Source organism: Hemitrygon akajei, chromosome 7 (genome assembly GCF_048418815.1).
Source record: "Hemitrygon akajei chromosome 7, sHemAka1.3, whole genome shotgun sequence".
Classification (NCBI taxonomy): Eukaryota; Metazoa; Chordata; class Chondrichthyes; order Myliobatiformes; family Dasyatidae; genus Hemitrygon; species Hemitrygon akajei.
In genome coordinates, this window is record NC_133130.1 from 153,307,381 (window position 1) to 153,330,312 (window position 22,932).

A 22,932-nucleotide genomic window follows, 5' to 3' on the forward strand; every position below is an offset into this window, starting at 1 on the left:
TATCAGTCAAAGAGTTGAACTGCACGTGCATGTAATGAAAGCATCTTGGACCTCCAGGTGGTCCACAGCAGGGGTGAATGATAAATTCATAGCCTAAGGTAGAAAGAGATGAGTTATACAGCTCTCGTTACATGCCCATGCAGTTCTACTCTTTGAGTGAAAATGCAGAAAGTTTAAAGTTAATAACTCATCTGCTTCTACCTGAGGCCATGAACTTATCAATCACCCTGTGCTGTGGACCACTTCTGGAGGTCCAAGACGCCGACTTCTACAGAGAAAGGATCTGTATGCTCCATGACCACTGGACTAAGTGTGTAAATGTAGAAAAAAATAAAAGTGCTAGGTGTTCTAAAATTGACTCCTTCTACCTTAGGCCACAAACTTTCAATCACCCCTTGTAAATAAGCATCTTTTAATAGTGAGGTAACTACTGCAGACTCAGAGCAACCTGTTTTGATTTCTTGAATATGAAAGCTTTCATTAATGTGTTTAGAAAACTGAAAAGGAATCAAAACCATTTATTAAATGAGGGCAAATTATACTCAAATTATATCACTAGGACTAATTGTGGTGATCTTAACAAAAGCAGAATTGTCTAATATAAAACAGTACTTCACCTTCAATGTTTCCTAAAGCACCTGACTCAAAGACTGATTATAATGGCAATGGATCAGAGAGGTTAGGGAAAGCAACAGGCACAGTGATTAGTGCTGAACAGCCACTGTAATCAATCTAATTGAGTAAAAGATTCCCAACGTGTAAGATTCAGCTGTCTGCCATATTAACAAGATAATTGCAATGTATATTATTGATGGGAGTTTGGTTAAAGAAAAAATTATAAAACAACATGAAGTATGTTACAAACATCAAAAGCAGTTCCAAAAGCAATAACTTTAAATGTATTACTTATGAATAAATACCAGTAAAGAGATGTGAATAATTTTACACATAATGCTTCAGAAGATGGGAATGCATAATTTATATTGACACTTGCTAATTTTTGCTGGAAGATGCAAATGTAATCAATCACTCCGTTTTTCTTGGGAGAATCCAATTAGTGTTTGCGGTTGACTAATAATGGGTATTGTAGAAGAGTGCAAAATGATAACTATTGGTAGAAGATACATGAACTAATTCAAAGACTTAAAGATTCAATGTGTATTTATTGTCAAAGTTTGTATGGAGTATACAACCCTGAGATTAGTCTTCCCACAGACAGCCACGAAACCAAGAATACCCTGGAACCCATTCAAATGAAAAACATCAAACCCCTACTCCATGCAAAAAAAATTGCACAAACAGCAAAAAAAAGAGTGAAAAACATAGAAAATAAAATACAAAAGATAATGAGTTCAGAAAGATTCAGTTCAGCTCAGTTCAATTCAATCTCGCACTTGTCATTCATTATCTACAGACCACCCCAATCAAAATTGCCCAAAATTGTAACAAAAAAAGGAATGATCTGAAACCAGAAATAACATTAACATGAGACCCAGAGCAAAATACTTCTTCCATTTCTTCATGAAGATCACCAAGATCTTAACGGTTGTAAGGATCACTTACAGTGGATTGAAAATCTTGAGCATATAGACATTAACAAAGAGGATGTGCTGCTGCTTTTGGAAAGCATCAAGTTGGATAAGTCTCTAGGACCGGACAAGATGTACCCCAGACTACCGTGGGAGGCGAGGGAGGAGATGGCTGAGCTTCTGGCAATGATCTTCGCATTATCAGTGGGGACAGGAGTGATTCCGGAGAATTGGAGGGTTGCAGATGTTCTTTATTCAAGAAAGAGAGTAGAGATAGCCCAGGAAATTATAGACCAGCGAGCCTTACTTCAGTGGTTGGTAATTTTAATGGAGAAGATCTTGAGGGGCAGGATTTATGCACATTTAGAGAGGTATAATATGATTAGGAATAGTCAGCATGGCTTTGTCAAAGGCAGATTGTGCCTTATGAACCTGATTGAATTTTTTAAATTCTGGTATGTCTATCCATGGCCTCCTCTACTGACAAGATGAAGCCACACTCAGGTTCGAGGAACAACACCTTATATACCAGCTGGGTAGCCTCCAACCTGATGGCATGAACATTGACTTCTCTAACTTCCGTTAATGCCCCTCCCCCCCTTCTTACCCCATCCCTGATATATTTAGTTGTTTGTTTTTTTCTCTCTCTCTGCCCATCACTCTGCCTGTTCTCCATCTCCCTTTGGTGCTCCCCTCCCCTTTCTTTCTCCCTAGGCCTCCTGTCCCATGATCCTTTCCCTTCTCCAGCTCTGTATCACTTTTGCCAATCACCTTTCCAGCTCTTAGCTTCATCCCACCCCCTCCGGTCTTCTCCTATCATTTCGCATTTCCCCCTCCCACTCCTACTTTCAAATCTCTTAGTATCTTTCCTTTCAGTTAAAACTTAAAACTCTGCCCTCTCGTATTAGCCAGTTCAGTCCTGGAAAAAAAAGCCTAAAACTATCCACACAATCAATGCCTCTCATCACCTCTATCAGGTCACCTCTCATCCTCTGCCGTTCCAAAGAGAAAAGGCCAAGTTCCCGCAACCTATTTTCATAAGGCATTCTCCCCAATCCAGGAAACTTCCTTGTAAGTCTCCTCTGAACCTCTTCTATAGTTTCCACATCCTTTTTGTAGTGAGGTGACCAGAACTGAGCACAGTTCTCCAAGTGGTTTCGCTGTCCCGAAACATCGACAGCGCTTCTCCCTATAGATGCTGCCTGGCCTGCTGAGTTCCACCAGCATTTTGTGTGTGTTGTTCGAATTTCCAGCATCTGCAGATTTCCTCGTGTTTGATTTTTTTGAAGATGTGACTAAACACATTGATGAAAGTCGAGCATTAGATGTAGTGCATATGAATTTCAGCAAGGCATTTGATAAGGTACCCCATGCAAGGCTTATTGAGAAAGTAAGGAGGCATGGGATCCATGGGGACCTTGCTGTGTGGATCCAGAACTGGCTTGCCCACAGAAAGCAAAGTGTGGTTGTAGACGGGTCATATACTGCATGGAGGTCAGTGACCAGTGGTATGCCTCAGGGATCTGTTCTGGGACTCCTTCTCTTCATGATTTTTATAAATAATTTGGATGAGGAAGTGGAAGGATGGGTTAGTAAATTTGCTGTTGACACAAAGGTTGGGGGTGTTGTGGATAGTGTGGAGCGCTGTCACAGGTTACAGAGGGACATCGATAGGATGCAAAACTGGGCTGAGAAGTGACAGGTGGAGTTCAACTCAAATAAGTGTGAGGTGGTTCAATTTGGTAGGTCAAATATGATGGAAGAATATAGTTTTAATGGTAAGACTCTTGGCAGTATGAAGGATCAGAGGAATCTTGGGGTCCAAGGCCATAGGACATGCAAAGCTGCTGTGTAGGTTGACTCTGTGGTTAAGAAGGCATATGGTGTATTGGCCTTCATCAACTGTGGAATTGAGTTTAAGAGCTGAGGTGTAATATTACAGCTATATAGGACCTTGGTCAGACCCCACTTGGAGAACTGTGCACAGTTCTGGTCACCTCACTACAAAAAGGATGTGGAAACTATAGAAAAGGTTCAGAGGAGACTTACAAGGAAGTTTCCTGGATTGGGGAGAATGACTTATGAAAATAGGTTGCGGGAACTTGGCCTTTTCTCTTTGGAACGGCAGAGGATGAGAGGTGACCTGATAGAGGTGATGAGAGGCATTGATTGTGTGGATAGTTAGAGGCTTTTTTTCAGGGCTGAACTGGCTAAAACGAGAGGGCAGAGTTTTAAGGTGCTGGGAAACAGGTACAGGTTTGAATCCAATATATTAAATCTTCATGGATCCTATGTGTTGTAATCTTCTTGATCAGCCTACTATGAGTAATCTTGTTAAAAACTCTACTAGTGCCCATGTAGACAACATCAACTGTTCTATTCTCAAAAATCATCTTAATCGCCTCAAAAAAATCTCCATCAAGTTTGTAAGGCATGACCCTATCTGCAGAAGGCTACATATAGTTTTCCAAAATAAATCTATGCCTTTCTGTATGTGATTAGATCCTATCCCAATTAATTTTCTCCATTATTTTCCCTACCATTGATGTATGGCTCGCTGGTCTATTATTTTCTTATCTGCTTTTACTGCCCTACATAAAATAATGAGGAAAGGTATTTGCAATTCTCCAGAGCTCTGAAACCTCAATTGATGCCGAATAGGATTAAAAAACATCTCTATTAAATTTCCAGCAATCACCATTCTTGTCTTTTTCTACATTGAATAATTCCATCATGCCCTGACAACATCCAACTTCAAGAGACCAAACACTTCCTCCTCCTTAACTTCCCTAGAATATCATCTCCCTGATCTCATGATCCTCCTGTGTAATCCCACCCTCTCTATAGTGCCCATTTTACTGTTAATGTATGTATAAAATGGTTTGGGATTCTCTTCAATCTGACTCACCAAAGTCACTCCATAGCCACTTTAGACATTCTGATTCCCTGTTTATGTACCCTACAGTTTACCTTATATTCTTTAAAAAGTCATGTCCAATTTTAGCTTCCTAATCATAAAACATAGAAACATAGAATATTACAGCACAATACAGGCCATTCAGCCCATGATGTTGTGACATCCTTTTAGCCTGCTCTAAGATGAATCTAACCCTTTCATCTCACATAGCCCTCCATTTTTCGATCATCCATGTGCCAATGGAAAAGACTCATTCATAAATAACCATTAAAATATCCTGGTAGTGCATTCCATTCCACTCTGTCAATGCTTCTTATCTTGTACACCTTTACTACAACACTTCTCACCCTCCATTGCTCCAAAGTGAAAAGCCCTAGTTTGCTCAACTGATCCTTATAAGACATATTCTCTAATCCAGACAGCATCTGGACAAATCTCCTCCTGCACCCTCTCTAAAGTTACTTCTGATGATGAGAATACCAGAACTGAAAACAATATTAAAGGGTGATCTAACCAGTGTTTTATGGAGCTGCAACTTTATCTTGCATCTCTTGAACTCAATCCCTTGAATAACAAAGTCCAACACCAGCAAGCTTCCTAACAACCTGATGAGCCTGTCTGAAAGCTCTGAGGGGTCTATAGACATGGAGCCCAAGATCCTTTTGTTCCTCTAATCTGCTAAGAATTCTTTCAGTAACCCTGTATTCTGCCTTCAAATTCGATCTTCCAAAGTGAAGTACTTCACACTTTTCAGGGTTGGGCTCCATTTACCATGTCTCAGCCCAGCTCTGCATCCTATCAATGTCCTTTGGTAACCCTTGACAGCATGTAAGCTACCCAGCAATCTTACAATCCCACTCTTCCACTTCCTCATCCACGTCATTTATAAAAATCACAAGGAGCAGGGGTCCCAGAACAGATGGTTGTGGAACAACACTTGTCATTGATCTCTATGCTCCATCCAATACCAACCTCTGCTTTTATAGGCAAGACAATTCTGAATCCACACAGCAAAGTTTCCCTGGATCCCACGGCTCCTGACATTTTAAATGAGCCTGCAATAGGGAACCTTATCAATCACCTTGCTAAAATCCATATGCACCACATCTAATGATTATACCTTCATCTATGTGTTCTTTCACATCCTCAACAAATTCAATCAGACCTATGAGGCATTCCCTCCTACTCACAAAGTCCTGCTAACTATGTTTAATAAGACTTTGCTTCTGTAAATGCTAATAAGTCCTATGCCTAAGACTCTTCCCCCACCACTGTGGTGAGACACAATGGTCAACACTCAGTGGCCACTTCTTCAGACACACCTGCACATTTGCTCATTAGCACAAACTTCTAATCAGCCAGTCATGTGGTAACAACTCAATGCATAAAAGCATGCAGACATGGTCAAACAGTTCAGTTGTTGCTCAAACCAAACATCAGAATGGGTAAGAAATATGATCTCAAACCATGGGACGATTGTTGATGTCGGACAGGGTGGTTTGAGTATCTCAGAATCTGCAGAACTCCAGGGAGTTTCATGCTTAACAGCTCTGGAGTTTACATGGAATGGTTCAAAGAACAAAAAAAAAATCCAGTGAATGGTGTTACGTTTTGTAGCTCCAAATCACAAAACTAATCAAAATAATGTGCCAGAAATTATGTGTTTAACTTTGCTTTACTATAAGCGAGGCTTGCATATATCTTGATCAGTAGTGTAACACCCCAAACTCTTGTATATCACTCGCTTGTGCTTGATGATATCATCTTGGAAGGGGGCAAAGCAATTTGTAAATAACAAACAACACAAACAAAATGCTGGTGGAACACAGCAGGCCAGGCAGCATCTATAAGGAGAAGCACTGTCGACGTTTCAGGCCGAGACCCTTCATCAGGACTAGCTTCTCCTTACTTCTCAGGCTTCTCCTTATAGATGTTGCCTGGCCTACTGTGTTCCACCAGCATTTTGTGTGTGTTGTTTGAATTTCCAGCATCTGCAGATTTCCTCATGTTTGTAAATAACAAATATTACTAGATGGTCAGCAATGAATTGGAAAATTGCTCAGCTACCCCGTTGTTTCTGGTATTTGGTGAGATCTATATCAACTTTTCTCATGCATATACAGTAACAAGATCATTACTAACAATAAAATAACATACACACAAACACAGATGCATACATGCACACATAAACTCATACATGCATTATATTTAAAACTAATGCTTTTTGATTAATGGATGATATAACTTCAGCTTTAAGTTAAAGCAAATCCAAGTGAGGTTACAGAGTATTTAATTGAATTTAATTTATTTGAATTTAATTCAATTATAAAGAAAGCAAGACAGTGGCTACATTCCATTAGTAGTTTAAAGAGATTTGGGTTGTCTCCTAAAAGCACTCGAAAACTTCTATAGGTGTACCATGGAGAGCATTCTGACAGGCTGCATCACTGTCTGGTATGGGGGTGGGGGCTACTGCACAGGACCGGAAGAAGCTACAGAAAATTGTAAAATTAGTCAGCTAACCTCCATTATACCCAAGACATCTTCAAAGAACAGTGCCTCAGAAAGTTGGCATCCATTATTAAGAACCTCCATCTCCCAGGGCACCTCATGGTTCCCATCGGGAAGGAAGTACTGAAGTCTAAAAGCACACACTCAGTGACTCAGGAACAGCTTCTTCCCCTCAGTCATGTGATTCCTAAATGAACATTGAACCCATGAACTCTACCCAATTTTTAAAATATATATTAGTTCTGTTTTGCGCTATATTTATCTTACTAGTTAATACACATACATGTACATACAGCGATTGATCTGCTTAATTATTTTTTTCTTCTTTCTATATTATCATGTATTGCATTTTACTGCTGCTGCTAGGTTAACAAATTTCACGACACACGTCAGTGACAATAAACCTGACTCTGATTTTGGTTCTGATTGACTGTAATTCAATGAAATGACCAAATGTCCCTTTGATAACAATGTCAACAATTTATTTTCTTTTTGACCCAAAGCAAAGATTTCTAAACTTGTAACCAAAAATATGACTGGCAAATATCACATGCGTAAACATCATGTCATCCTGTATTCTTTTCAATATCACAATGTAACTGCTTGATAGAGGAGATTTGAGGCCTTACTTGAAATACCACTGGAAATGTATGTGATCTGCAGTCAGGGACCAGTGATATGGTGCTCTGCTCCATTCCCTGGTCCATGATGCCTTTTAAACGTTCCATGTGCGGGATGTCACAGAACTGACCCTTCTTATTCCTGTCTTTGCTGCATAACAGTAAACTTCTCGGACCTTGCAAAAGTTAACCAGATGAAGCACAAAAATGGCATGCAGCCTACTTTTCAATTACGTTTCTCTTGCCACTTTGGTTCATAAGAAGTGTGTGTACATGAGTGGGGTGTGGTGCTAGGGAGAGTATTTCCAGAGGTTTATATTCTGATTTTTATTTAAGTATAAGATTGAAAAGGGGAATGTTTTAAGGACAGAGTTCAAAGCAGAATTCATTTTGAAAGGCAACAGGGTAATATATTCACCTTAAGCTTTGATTGTTCCATTTGATTTGATACAACAACAACATCTATCATCACTAACTACAAGTGTTTAGAAATGCAGTTTATCATCAGTAACTACAAGTGTTTAAAAATGCAGTCTTTCATATTAAGCATCTTTAGGGAAATCACTGAACACTGAGTGAACACTTATTCACTGGGTTCAATCAGGTTTGATAAAAGTTCTGCTCTATCACAATGATTCAGTCAGAAAGTAAACTTGCTGATGAAGTCCTTGGGGAACATTGCTTTACTTTAAAGACAAAGCTTGACTCTCTCTAAACTTATTATAGCATTCTCCATTTCATGTCATTTTGGACATCAGCTTGTCAGATATCCGTTGTTATCTCCAGGCTATAGACAATGATTAGCTTCAGTGACAGAGGAAATGACTGTCAGACTCGCTAAGTATTTTCTGCCTGTGTGTGCTGTGGGCTAGCAGAAGCTATTCTTGGTTCTGTGATTATGTCAAAATTGGGATAAATTTTCTGTGGAGGAAGACTGAAGTGCCAGACAGATGTTGCATATTATAAATGACAGTTCGGTCATGAGTTGAATATTTAATAATACTTTTGATATTTATTTTGTATGTGACGTGACTTGATATTAAATGCATTGTACTGCAGCGATAATGCCATCACCATCGATTATAAGCAGAATTTCTCCCTCAGTCAGTGATGGAAGAGGGAAGGACTAACTCATAAATTTAAGAGACAACTAAAGATCGACCATTAATTGAAACACCATCATGCTACAATTATCATCCTACTTTAAGATTACCAATAAATGACCCACCCAATATCTTATTTTCAGTGAACACAGGAGTAAAGGATACCACAGTATTTGTCTTCATCAAAGTTAAACATCGCCATCACAAATTTGGAGCAACAGATCCCTCAAGTGTAATTCATCTTACCAATAGATAGATTGTGGCTTTCTTCAATGTGTGAATATGCTCAGTGTTTGATGTTTGTTCTTTATTTCAGGTGTGCAGTCCCACTGTTTTTCTCTCAGAGGGAGAAGTCTGAAAGTTTGGCTGCCTTCTAGGATGGAGGGAACACTAGTGCAGAACAGTGGATGACTTTGAGGCTGATTGCTATGGCGGCTTACTGAACTTTTACCTATGTTTTCCAGCTGTAATACAAGCAATTCTATCATTGAGAAATATCTTAAAACAGGCAGTATTGATTAAGCATATTTTATAAATCACACTGCTTCTTTATATTTTGATCGGAGTCAATGGAAATTGGCATGGTGGAAAAGCTCTATTGTTTTTACTCTTGAATCTCCAGCATATTTTACGTGTGTGACTGCTGCATTTGAGATGGCAATTGTTCCTGAGCACTCTCCCATGTGCTACATTCTCATTTAAGAAAAGAGTTATGTCCCCCAGTCATTTAAGTGAATTCTGGCTTCTCAGACTTAAAAGCCTAGCAAGGCTTTAAATGAATACTTGCTCATAATATATACAGTGTTGACATCTTCTGAATTTCAATAACATTAGCTGAAACATTGACAAGAAATTAATTATCAGACAGAAGTAGCAAACAAGAGAAAATCTGCAGATGCTGGAAATCTGAGCAACACGCACAAAATACTGGAGGTACTCAGCAAACCAGGTAGCACCTATGGAAAAGAGTACAGTCAACGTTTTGGGCCGAAACCCCTCAGAAAGTCTGGAGCAATAGAAGCTGAGGAGCAGATTTAAAAGGTGGAGGGAGGGGAGAAAGAAACACAAGGTGACAGGTGAAACCTGAAGGCGGAGGGATAAAGTAAAGAGCTAGGAAGTTAATTGGTGAAAGAGACAGAAGACCATGGAAGAAAGAAAAGGGGGGAGAAGCACCACCTTTAAAATCTACTCCTCAAGCTTTTTTTTACAGATAGAATTAGCACATTTTAAAATTACCTGTTATTTAGAACTTTTGCTTGGTGAGAGTGTTCTAGCCGTACAATGCTGTGCATTGAAGGACAAGATTATGACAACAAGAAATGTGAGTCAACTTAAGTAATTAACCATGGATAAGAATTCCTCTGCCTAACTAGCAGAGCCTGTATCTGAAACATCTTTAAAACCCCGTATGTCAACGAGCTGTTCTGCTGAGTCAACCTGTACCAACAAATTTTGTCAAGATAGTTGAAGTTGGACAAGCGACCATTTAAGATTCTCTGGTATGGGATAACTACTCCCTAATTGAAATTACTGTGCTCCTGGCAAAATATGCATGCCACGTTGTCAGGTAAATTAACCCGCACATCATTAAAACATAAGGTCTTGCCCATCGATGTATTACTGGAACAGAATTATTGACCTCATTAGTTCTCCTTGGCTTTGCCTGGCTACATCTCATTATTGGACTATGATGTCAGGAAGATAAACAGACTTAAAGGCCTCTCTTAACATCAACCACAAAGTTGAATCATTTCAGTGTGACTTTGCATCATAATTTTTGCATCATTTCTCAGCTGCACCTACAGCTTCTAATTATTACCTCTTAGACTGCCTGATGAAAATCGTGAATTTATACTGTGATAGAGTCATGCTCTAAGGTCAAGCTACCCTTGTCTAAATATCAGTTTGATTCTTTATCACTAATTCGATAATTAAAGATTATCTTGTCACATGAATCAGCAAGGATTGTGCTGGGTACCTCACAAGTGTCGTCTCACCTCAAGCACCATTACAGCTTGCCCTCAAATCACTAACCTTAATGGAATGTGGGAGGAAACCAGTTCGCCTGGAAGAATCCCACCATGATTTCCGTAAAGACTGTCAAAAACAATGGGGGGAATAGAACATTTCAACGTGATGTAAAAAAGTAAGGAATAAGAAAACATTCCAACAGTCTCTCAAACTGGAATTTAGCAGCTTTTCAGCATTTCTCTAAGATATGATGCTAGTTAGTAAATCATATTCAATATTTTCCTTTACCTTTGGGAACTATGCAACCTCTGTTCATGAACACGCCAACAAATTCATTTATGAGGCTATCAGAAAACAAAAAAATATATATACTTTAGATTTGGGGCTTCCAACCCTTTTTATGCCATAGAGCTTTCCCACTAACGGAGGAGTCTGTGAAACTCCAGGTTGGGAAACCCTGCTTTAGATACCCATGGATGATGCAGGAAGCAGTTCTGGTAGGATTAGGTTTCTTGGGTATGGAGAATGCGGGAAAACATGGGGTAGACTTGAGGGTCGTGTGTTTGGAATGGACATGGTGCAAAGATAATGCAGCTGAATACCAGGTGAAAGACGTTTGCCCAGTGACTGGAAAGGCTGGTTACAAGAAAGGAGGAAATAGATGCAAGTGTTGGAGGCATTCTAGGGTAAGATAGGAAGATAGGCAAAAAGAAATTTGGGGATGAGGCAATTGCCATTGGGAATGAATGGGCAGAGGAACCAGAAGGAATCCATGGGCAAAGGTACCTTTGCTTTAGCCACTCACGTGTGTGTCTTGTGCAGGTAGCTGTTTATGTTTACCTCCAACTGCATGTATATGTTCAGCCCATGCAACAATATTGGGTTTCTTGTTGTCCTGGAAACCAATTCTATTGAAGAAAAGCCTTTCTGTGTCAACTCCATAATATATAGCTGGTGAGCAACATCCAACTTCACATTAAAAGAAATTAAGCACATACACCTGCTGCTCCTTAAAATAAACCCAAAATCTGCAACATCAGGATCTCTTATGGAGAATGCTAACAGCCCTGAACAATCCCTGAATGTCACTTCTCTTTCATAGCCTGGGAACCCAGATAATTTGATAATGGTATCACTATCTTGAGTGAGACAAGAGAGGAAAGCGGAAGTCCAGATAAATCAACAAGGTGACAGATATACCTTCTTTTGGAGGGAGAGGAAGCTCATGGGATATATTTTTACATTAAGAATGATGTCCCTTCATGTCTTAGGGAATCGACATGTAGGATAAATGAACATCATCTCACTCTACTATGGGATACCATATACCTGGGGTTTATGGAATGGGCAAATGGGACTTCCCTTCCATCCCAAAAGGAGGTAGATTAATTCTTAGACCATAAGACCATAAGACATAGGAGCAGAATTAGGACATTCAGCCCATTGAGTCTGCTCCACCATTCTATCATGGCTGATCCCGGATCCCACTCAGCTCCATTCACCTGCCTTCTCACCATATTCTTTGATGCTGTGACTGATCAGAAAACAATCAACATCTACCTTAAATATATACACAGATCTGGCCTCCACCGCAGTCTTCGGCAAAGCATTCCACAGATTCACTACTCTCTGGCTAAAAGATCCTCCTGACCTCTGTTCTAAAAGCTCGCCATTCAATTTTGAGTCTGCACCCTTTCGTTCAGGATACCCCCGCCATAGGAAACATCCTCACCACATCCACCTTATCTAGTCCTTTCAACATTCGATCAAGGTGACCTGTAAATCAGGATCAGAAAAGACACCAATCTCTGGTAAGTTTTGTTTGGCAAGCAAAGTGTAGGGAAAGCAAACTTCACTACAATCCTCCTCCTGATACAATGCACAGTACTGTTAAAAGTAGCATCTTACTTCTCTTGATGTACTCCTTAGTTTTCTATGTTAGACAACATAAAATCTAGTCTGCATATGTAATGCTTTCTCGTAACTAATAGAAAGGAGATTGCGGGTTTTAAAGAACATTCAGGGTTAACAATGATACATTTTTATTTCAGGAGAGGTAAATCAAAATAGACAGGGTTCAGTTCTCTTAATTTGTAGAATAAATAAATGGAAACTCACAATTTCTAATTCTGCTACCTTCAAATGTAGTGGCAATAACACGTCCCACCAAAGAATGACAACAGATTAATACATGCTTTTCCTGAATGTTTAAAATTCATTGTAAATCCTCCTTGAAATAGTGTCTAAAGGATGCAGCTCAAATTGCATGCATCCATTTGAAATGAAAGAGAAATTTACAATAACCACCTGATGCTGCTTTGCGATAATTTATTATAGCCAGTTCGGCTTGAACAGAGTTGAAATGAACTTCATTGCTTGGACTGGTAAATCAATAACACTTAATCTGCTTGTTCCTAAAGAGATAAAACTTAGTTTCACTGGCATTTATTTATGGACCAAATGTCAAGGCATTTCTAGTCACTAAATCAGGTGTTTATGTATCTAGAAGAGTATGATCAGTAGAGCAAGATGACAGAAATCATAAATCCCAGACCCATATGCAAGATATTACAAATTTAATTTATGTTTCTATTGAAAAACTTTGATAGGAAGTCAGGGCCCAATGTGCAAGACACCATCAAGGTTGATATCAGCAGTAACAAGAAGTGAATAGATTAGGATACCAAGGTTATTAGTTTTAAAAATATGTAGATCACAGAAGAGAAAGTCTGAAACTCCACTGTTAGCAGCTGTGAAGGAATAAGTCTAGAAATGAGGCACTGTGGCAAACAGAAAACAATACAATCGACGACAGTGCTGGAAGAAGTCATGAGACAGAGGCTTGCAAGGCAGAAAAATAGACAGAGCAACACACACAAAACACTGGAGGAACTCAGCAGGCCTGGCAGCATTTATAGAAGAGTAAATAGTCGACAGTTTAGTCTGAAATCCTAAGATAGACAGAGGGTAAGACTTGAGGAAACCAAATATTAAAAAGTCAGTCACATACATCTTCCAACTTGCTTTAACTGTTGCTGTGGTCATGAACTAATTTTTTGTCTCCACCCGGCTGTCCTGCTTGGAGACAAGAGAGGAGTTGCATATTAAAAAGATCTTTTTTCTTAACTTGACATGTTGCTGATGCTGATGTTTAGTTCCCTTATATGAGAAGAATGTAGTATTAATAGTAAGATTCTTGGCAGTGTGGAGGATCAGAGTCTATAGGACGCCCAAAGCAGCTATGCAGGTTGAATCTGTGGTTAAGAAGGCGTACAGTGTATTGGCCTTCATCAATCATGGTATTAAATTTAGGAGCCGAGAGGTAATGTTGCAGCTATATAGGACCCTGGTCAGACCCCACTTGGAGTACTGTGCTCAGTTTTGGTCGCCTCATTGCAGGAAGGATGTGGAAGCCATAGAAAGGGTGCAGAGGAGATTTACAAAGATGTTGCCTGGATTGGGGAGCATGCTTTATGAGAATAGGTTGAGTGAACTTGGCCTTTTCTCCTTGGAGTGACGGAGGATGAAAGGTGACCTGATAGAGATGTATAAGATGATGAGAAGCATTGATAGTGTGGATAGTCAGAAACTTTTTCCCAGGGCTGAAACGGTTGCCACAAGAGGGCACAGGTTTAAGGTGCTGGGGAGTAGGTACAGAGGAGATGTCAGGGGTAAGTTTTTACTCAGAGAGTGGTGAGTGTGTGGAATGGGCTGCTAGCAACAGTGGTGGAGGCGGAGACAATAGGGACTTTTAAGAGAATTTTGGATAGGTACATGGAGCTTAGAAAAATAGAGGGCTATAGGTAAGCCTAGCAATTTCTAAGGTAGGGACATGTTCAGCACAACTTTGTAGGCCGAAGGGCCTGTATTGTGCTGTAGGTTTACTATGTTTCTATGTTTCTAATGCCACAGATTGTCTCTTTTCTGTCATTGGATTTCAAGGCCACAGGAAGGAAATAATTTTTCTCCCTCTAATATATGGGTCAGAATTTATCTGAGGAATCCATTATACCATCATATCATATTTGGAGAAAAAAATCTTTTTTTAAATATGTTACTCACTATATGATCAATGACTCCATTAGTTTGTCAGATAAAGGGATATCTATTAAGTAAGATAGATTTTTACTTAATTTGCTTCATTCAAACCCGCTTAATTATTTATGTGCTTCTAATGGTTTAACTTTGCTTGCATTGCTTTCACGTCTTAAAGATTTTTTTCCCCCCTTTTTTGTTAAACAATTTTTACAGTTTCTGAGAACATGTTAATGTCACAAGCATTCAGTTTGCTTGACAGCTTTGACAGCCAGTCCAGCCTGGGAGCATGAGGCAAATCAGCTCTCAGCACATTTCCGTGGGATTTGCTGCTGGAGGGATCGATACTGCTTGTGTGTAGTGCCGCTGTAAGGAAATTCTGTTGCCAGAAATAAGATCTGAGGCTACCTTTAATTTTCAGAATATATTCTTCTCATTTCTGTCGGTCAAATATTTAAGCTTCAACTTTAGCAAGGAAAATAATATCAGCTTATATTATATTTTTCAGTACTGAGAAGGAAGGGAGAAGTTGTTAGAATAAAAAGGTTGGTGGGGGGAGAGGAGGAAGGAGCCTAGCTGGAAGGTGGTAGGTGAAGCCAGGTCAGCGGGAAAGGTCAAGGGCTGGAGATGAAGGAATCTGACGGGAGAGGAGAGTGGACAGCAGGAGAAAGGAATGAAAGAGGGGAGCCAGGGAGAAGTGATGGGTAGGTGAAAAGAGTAAAAGGTCAGAGTGGAGAATAGAAGAAAGGAGGGGTGGAATGTTTTTTTCCCTGAAGGAGAAATCGATATTCATGCCATCAAGTTAGAGGCTGCCCAGGTGGAATATAAGATGTTGCTCCTCCACCCTGAGTGTTATAGTTCTTGTACTTGCACATTTTGTGCCAGGTGAAGCAGACCTATCTGGTCCATGATATTTCATTCTGAGCACGGTGAGTAGACAGTCCTCTCCCTGTGGATGCCATATCTTTTTTCAACTAGTCACAAATTCCAGGCGAATGCAGTTGTCAATAGTTGTTACATAAGAATCATCTCAAGACCATGCATGTAGACTATGTTATAGAGTCAGCTGGTAATTGTTTTGCCCTCTTTATATCATATAGATACTTGTCATGAATGAACAAAGTTGGTTAGCGCTAACCATTAACAAGAGAAAATCTGCTGATGCTGGAAATCCAAGTAACACAAAGAAAGTGCTGCACAAACTCAGGCATCATCTATGGAAAAGAGTAAACAGTCACCGTTGTGGGCCAAGACCCTTCATCAGTCCTAACCATTGACAAGTTTGAGAGATGCAAGCAATTTAGAATAAAAGAATGACACATGCATCTAAGTCCAGTCAGAGAGTGTTGAGAGTGTCAAATGAGTTGCCATTGGAAATGACCGATGTGGGTTGGATTTAAACATTTTAGAGATGCTTGGATAAGTACACAGATGGGAGGGGTATGGAGGACTATGGTCTAGGTGCAAGTCAATGGGACTGCGCAAAATAATAGTTTGACATGGGTAGATAGGCCAAAAGGTTTGTTTCTGTTCTGTAGTGCTCTACGACTCTAGTTCTCTTTAAAGATAGATAGATAGATAGATATTTACATATTAATGAATTCAATTGATATGGAGATAGGCAAGTGACATTGAGGTGAAAGCTAAATCTAGATCTCATTGAAAACTAAATACAAAAGGCTTAATACATAACACCTATTTCTGCTTGTTACGTTTTCATACTTAATGCTGTCAAAATGGATTCTAAGTTATCATGCAACTTAACTCAGCAGTGAAACCACAAGGTCTCACTGAAAGAATGGACAGGAACAATAACCTCTTTCACAGAAACACGTTAATGTAAAATTGCAAGACCCCATAAAAGTCTGAAGTTTACCTAAAGGTTATCCTGCTATTTTAGTTCGAAACGTTCCGATGGAATGGAATGCAGTTTCCTGGAGCTGGCCAGATGACAAATGGTTTTGATGAATATAAGGGTAGATTACAAACTTTGGAATGTTCTTCATCTTCCCCCAATAAGGTTGCCAATTAGTTTAAGATTAGTTAATTTGGAATCATTTATTCTAACATAGAGTTATTAAAAGATACATTTGTCAGATTATACAGTAAACATACATTAGGGACAAAGAGAATTTGAGATAGTACGGTAGTTTAGTAAAGCACAATGTTTTACAGTATCTGCAAACCAGGTTTAATTCCCACTGCTGTCTGTAAGGAGATTATATGATGTCCCCCTGACCACGTGGGTTTCCTCCCATAGTCCAAAGACATACCAGTTGAGAGGTTGGTTGGCCATTATCAAGTGTCTCATGATTAGGCTAGGATTAAATTGGGGGTGCTGAGCAGCGAGGCTTGAAGGGCCAGTAGAGCCTATTCTGTGCTGTACCTCAATGAATAAATAAATAAAAGTAAAAGGAATTATGCAATGATGTCAAACCTACTTAAAAAATCTCTAAACCTGCATTTTTGACTTTAGTTTTGGTTTTAAAAATGCCCAGATAATATTCATTAGATTTTATTGAGTTCAAGAACAATGGAAAAAGACTGGAGTACGAAACATATTATTATTTTATACAGAGCTTAAAGCAAGATATTATTAATTTATATGATGTTGGACAACTCCTGCATCAGTAAAGTGTTTGAATGAAGTAACCTTTATTAACAAATTTTCTTTTGAAATGTGGGCAATGAAAATGAGATATCATGAAATGAAAATAATTTACTGCACAATATAAATATTCTCTGCAGTGCATAATATTAAACATACATTATTCAAAGATATGCTGAAAAACAAGGTAATTCAAATGAATTAAGATTTGTTACTAAGCTCCAGTGTAATAAAGGAATTAGTAAGTGAAAGCTGTGTCATAATTCCCGTCCCTCAGCCATCATGAATTATGAATGTTGATTGTAGTTGGTGTATTTCACACTAAATACAGCAAGCTGATAAAGTGCAAGCTGTAACTTTTCCCCCAGAAGAGATCTGAAGGTGGTTTTATATTATCTCTGCATACAGAGTTAGAAGCATCATTTATTTTCTGTCCTCACCTTGGATTTCATCCCAAATTGGTAGACTTTAATGCACTATTCATTAGCATTTGTGCTTGTTGGCTTCATTAATTTCAGTAGAAAAAGTTTATGTAAGTGTAGCACAACTTCCATCGTTCAATTTAAATTTGGATGTTTGGAGCTGCCACTTCTGTATTATCTATGTGAGGCTGAGCTAATACCTCATGAAAACTGACTCAGTTTCTCTCAACTTCATTATAATTAAAGTTACAGTCTAGGAGGAAATGATTTTGCATGTTATATATGTGATTTTGTTTTTACTTTTTTCATACATCACTGTCATTGATTAAAATGCCAGTATTTATTATCTATCCCAATTACCCTTCATTTAGAAAAGGTAGAGGATGAGGCAAATGGAGGGGAGGGTAATTGCACTACTAATCAAAGACGATATCACAGCTGCACTCAGGGGACATATAATGGAGAGGGCAGACACTGAGTCCATTTGGGTAGAACTCTGGAATAGGAAGGGTGTAATCACACTGATGGGATTTTACTACAGAATCCCAATTAGCCATCGGGACATTGAGGAACAGATATGTAATCAGATTAAGGAGATGTGTAAAAATAATCAGGTTGTTGTCACGGTGGATTTCAACTACCCTAATGTAATTTGGGTCCTTCTTAGTGCACGGGGTTTAGATGGGGCAGAACTTGTTAAGTATATCCAGGAGGTTTCTTAAATCAATATATGGATGATCCAATGAGAGGAAGGCCCGTACTGGACCTGGTGTTGGGTAATAACATTGGTCAGCTGACTGACCTTTCAATGAGTGACCAGTAAGGGAATAGTGACCACAAATCCTTAACTTTCAAGATAGCAATAAATAAGGATAGGTATGGTGTTTGTGGGAGAGTTTTAAATTGGAGTAAAGCAGATTACGAGGTCATTTTGCAGGAACTAAGAAGCATTATTTGGCAACACTTTTTCTCTGGCAAGTCCACGTCAGACATGTGGAGGGTGTTTAAAGTACAGAGGACAGGAAAGGTGTGTTTCCATTAGAAGGAAGGATGGGGATGAAAAGATGTGAGAATTTTGGATGTCCAATGAAGTGAAGAAGTTAATCAAGAAGAAAGAGGAAGAGTATGTAAAGCTTTGGAAGTTGGGATCAAACAAAGCACATGAGAAGTATAAAGAAGTCAGAAAAGAACTAAAGGGAATTATGAAAGCCAAGAGGCACCATGAATAGTCCTTGTCAAGTAGGATTAAGGTGAATCCCAAGGGATTTTATACGTATATCAAGAGCAAGAGGATAACTAGGGAGAGGATGGCACCACTCAAGGATAAAGAGGGAACAATTGCCTGGATGCAGAGTATGTGAGTGAGGTACTTAATGAGTACTTTGCTCCAGTATTTACCAAGGAAAAGGATATGGAGGACCAGGAAATCAGTGCTGAGTGTTTATGTCAGCGTGTTTAGAGGTCAAGGTGGAAGCAGTGTTAGGTCTCCTAATGAGTATTAAGATGGATATGTCCCCAGGGTCTGCTGGGATTTACCCCAGGTTATTGAAGGAGGCAAGAAATAAAATTGCTGGGCCCTTGATCAGTATCTTAATCTCCTCTCTAGCCACAGGTGAGGTCCTGGAAGACTGGTGATTGGCTAATGTTGTACCACTATTTAAGATGGAAAAATCCTGGGAACCATAGACCAGTTGGTCTCATGTCAGTTGTAGGGATATTGCTGGAGAAAAGTCTTAGGAATAGGATATATGAGCATTTGTAAACCCATGGCCATAGTCGGGAAACCCCACCTGGCTTTGTGCATGGCAGGTTGTGCCTTACCAATTTGATTGAGTTTTTCTGACAAGGTGATGATAGAGATTGATGATGGTAGCACATTGGAAGTTGTCTACGTGGAATTTAGTGAGGTGTTTGACAAAGTCCATCATGGGAAACAAATCCAGAAGATGAACATGCATTGGGCCTGCAGCGAATTGGCTGTTTGGATTCAGAACCGGCTTGCACATAGAATTCAGAGGATAGTGGTTGAAGGAACTTATTTGAGCTGGAGGTCTGTAATTACTGGTGTTCTGCAAGGATCTGTGCTGGGATGTCTGCTGTTCGTGATGTATGTAAGTGAACTGAATAAAAATGTAGATTAGTAGACTTGTAAATTGGCACACAGTACCAAGATTGTTGGAGTTGTGGATAGTGTAGAAGAGAGGCAAAGATTATAGTATGAAATAGATCAGTTGCAGATATGGGCAGTAAAATGGCAGATGGAGTTTAACCCAGATGAGTGTGAAGTGTTGCACCTTGGAAGGGCAAACGCAAGGTAGGGCTATACAAGTCAATAAGGTGGTTAAGACTGCTTGCTTTTATTCATTGAGTTCAAAAGTCAAGAGATTAAGTTGCAACTTTAAAAAACTCCAGTTAGACCACATGCAGAGTATTGCATGCAGTTCTGGTTGCCTCACTATAGGAAGGATGTTGAGGCTTTGGAGAAGGTGTAGAAGAGGTTAACGGGATGCTACCTGGTTTAGAGGGCATGTGCTATAATGAGAGGATGGATGAAATTGTTTTGTTAAGTTGTATTATCGCCGCAAACAGTGAGGGGGCAAGTCGAGTTTGGGGGATGAACTGAGATGGTGTGTTGCAGAATTGATGCAGATGGAGTGAGCCATTGAGAGACCAGATCAGGTCAGTGTAGTACAGATCCCTACACAACTGGCCCATGTGTGAGGTTGGATCTCTCTGCATGCTGAGAGGAGAGGTTAGGGGTAGAGGAAATTAGATGCCCATACAACTGCCCTGGCTGCAAGGTTGGATCAGTCTGGGCATTGAGCTGATTTGAAGACCTTGAGAGTGGCTTCAGTCTGGGCGGTGAAATCTGGCCCAGAGTGAAACACTGGGCAGCATGGCCAAGACCCTGATCCCTTCGCAGCGGGCGGTTCCTAGTGTGAGGTACAATCCTCTGTTAACACAATTTAAACGTCAACCCAGATTGGAGGCAAAAGCCAAAATCCCTCGCTCACCAAATGGTCACTCCTCTCTCTAGGGTGTTTTGCTGTTCTGTTGTTTGGTCAATTTAAATGCTGACCCAGATAGACTAAAAAGACAGGGTGTTGGGATCTGGGGCTAGAGCAGATTTTGCTGCTCTCTGCCATGGTGCTGAGACTATGAATACTACCCAGCTGTTGTGAACCGTGCCCACTAATATGATGAACTAATAAGTGAGGCTTTGGGCCTACACTGCACTGTTCCGGGTTTCAAATCTGAAGACTCAGTTTGGTTCATAATGTTGTTGTTCACTTCAATTGTTTGCATGCTTTGTGTTTTCATTTTCTTTCTCGTGTATCAGGTGTTGGTCTTTTATTTACTTTTTTCTCTTTAATTGGGTTATTTCAGATTTCTTGCTTTACGGCTACCTATAAGCAAGCAAATATCAAGGTTATATAATTTATACCTACTCTGATAATAAATGTACTTCGAATCATTGAATCCTGTGCTGTATTGTTCTATGTTCTATGTTCATTTGACATGTCAGGAAATGCTAAACTGCATTGGTGATGGGGAGTCACAAATGCTCAAGGTTCAGCAAACAGCTTCTTCTCAATTGCCATTAGGTTCTGGAAGTGACCTAAAGACCCTGAACACTACCTTATCTTTAATTCTCTTTCTCTCTCTCTCTCTCTCTCCCTCTCTCTCTCTCTCTCTCTCTGTCCCTCCCCCTCACATTCTCTTTCTCTCTCTCTCTCTCTAAATCTCATTCTAATGTCATTGTTTAATTTGTTGTTTATATTCTGCACCTGCAAATTATGTATAATTTATGTTAATTTATGCATATGTTAACTATGTTTGTTCTTGCCTTATAATGTACCAAGTTGTTGCTGCAAAAAGCTTATTTTCATTGTACTTATACTCTGTCCATGGATGCCAATGAGAACATTAAACATGAAATTGAACTTGAACTTGAATGATCATGGTAGAAATACAAACACCATTTCCAGAAAATTTGGGATATTTTCCAAAATGCAATAAAAACAAAAATCTGTGATATGTTAATTCACGTGAACCCTTATTTAACTGTCAAAAGTACAAAGAAAAGATTTTCAATAGTTTTACTGACCAACTTAATTGTATTTTGTAAATATACACAAATTTAGAATTTGATGGCTGCAACACACTCAACAAAAGTCGGGACAGAGTTAAAATAAGATTGAAAAGTGCACAGAATATTCAAGTAACACCGGTTTGTAAGACTCCACATTAAGCAGGCTAATTGGTAGCAGGTGAGGTATCATGACTGGGTATAAAAGTAGCGTCCATCAAAGGCTAAGTCTTTGCAAGCAAGGATGGGTCGTGGCTCACCCCTTTGTGCCAAAATTCGTGAGAATTGTTAATCAGTTCAAAAGGAACATTTCCCAATGCAAGATTCCAGAGAATTTAGATCTTTCAACATCTACAGTACATAATATTGTGAAAAGCTTCAGAGAATTCAGAGACATCTCAGTGCGTAAAGGGCAAGGTCAGAAACCACTGTTGAATGCGCGTGATCTTCGAGCCCTCAGGCGGCACTGCCTAAGAAACCGTCATGCTACTGTGACAATTATAGCCACCTGGGCTCAGGAGTACTTCGGAAAACCATTGTCACTTAACACAGTCCGTCGCTGCATCCAGAAATGCAACTTGAAACTGTATTACGCAAGGAGGAAGCCATACATCAACTCTATGCAGAAACGCCAGCGAATTCTCTGGGCCTGAGCTCATCTCAGATGGACCGAAAGACTGTGGAACCGTGTGCTGTGGTCAGATGAGTCCACATTTCAGCTATTTTTCAGAAAAAACGGGGGTCGAGTTTTCCGTGCCAAAGATGAAAACGACCATCCTGATTGTTATCAGCAAAAGGTGCAAAAGCCAGCATCTGTGATGGTATGGGGGTGCATCAGTGTCCACAGCATGGGTGAGTTGCATGTATGTGAAGGTACCATTGACTCTGAGGTGAATATTAGGATTTTAGAGAGACATATGTTGCCATCAAGGTGACGTTTCTTCACGGGACGTCTATGCTTATTTCAGCAGGACAATGCCAGACCACATTCTGCATGGGCTACAACAGCGTGGCTTTGTAGACACAGAGTGCGTGTGCTTGACTGGCCTGCTGCCAGTCCAGATCTATCTCCTATTGAAAATGTATGGCGCATCATGAAGAGGAGAATCAGACAACAGAGACCACA

At 39.7% G+C, this 22,932-nt stretch overlaps 1 long non-coding RNA gene across 1 annotated transcript in view; it reads left to right on the forward strand.

The window, feature by feature from the left end:
- LOC140731036 (uncharacterized) overlaps positions 1–10,289 on the forward strand; it is a 71,676-nt gene extending 61,387 nt beyond the window's left edge. Inside the window, exon 3 of the long non-coding RNA XR_012099723.1 lies at positions 8,997–10,289. This is a non-coding gene — a long non-coding RNA (uncharacterized lncRNA). The remainder of the gene's footprint in view (positions 1–8,996) is intronic.
- Positions 10,290–22,932: the final 12,643 nt, after the last annotated feature.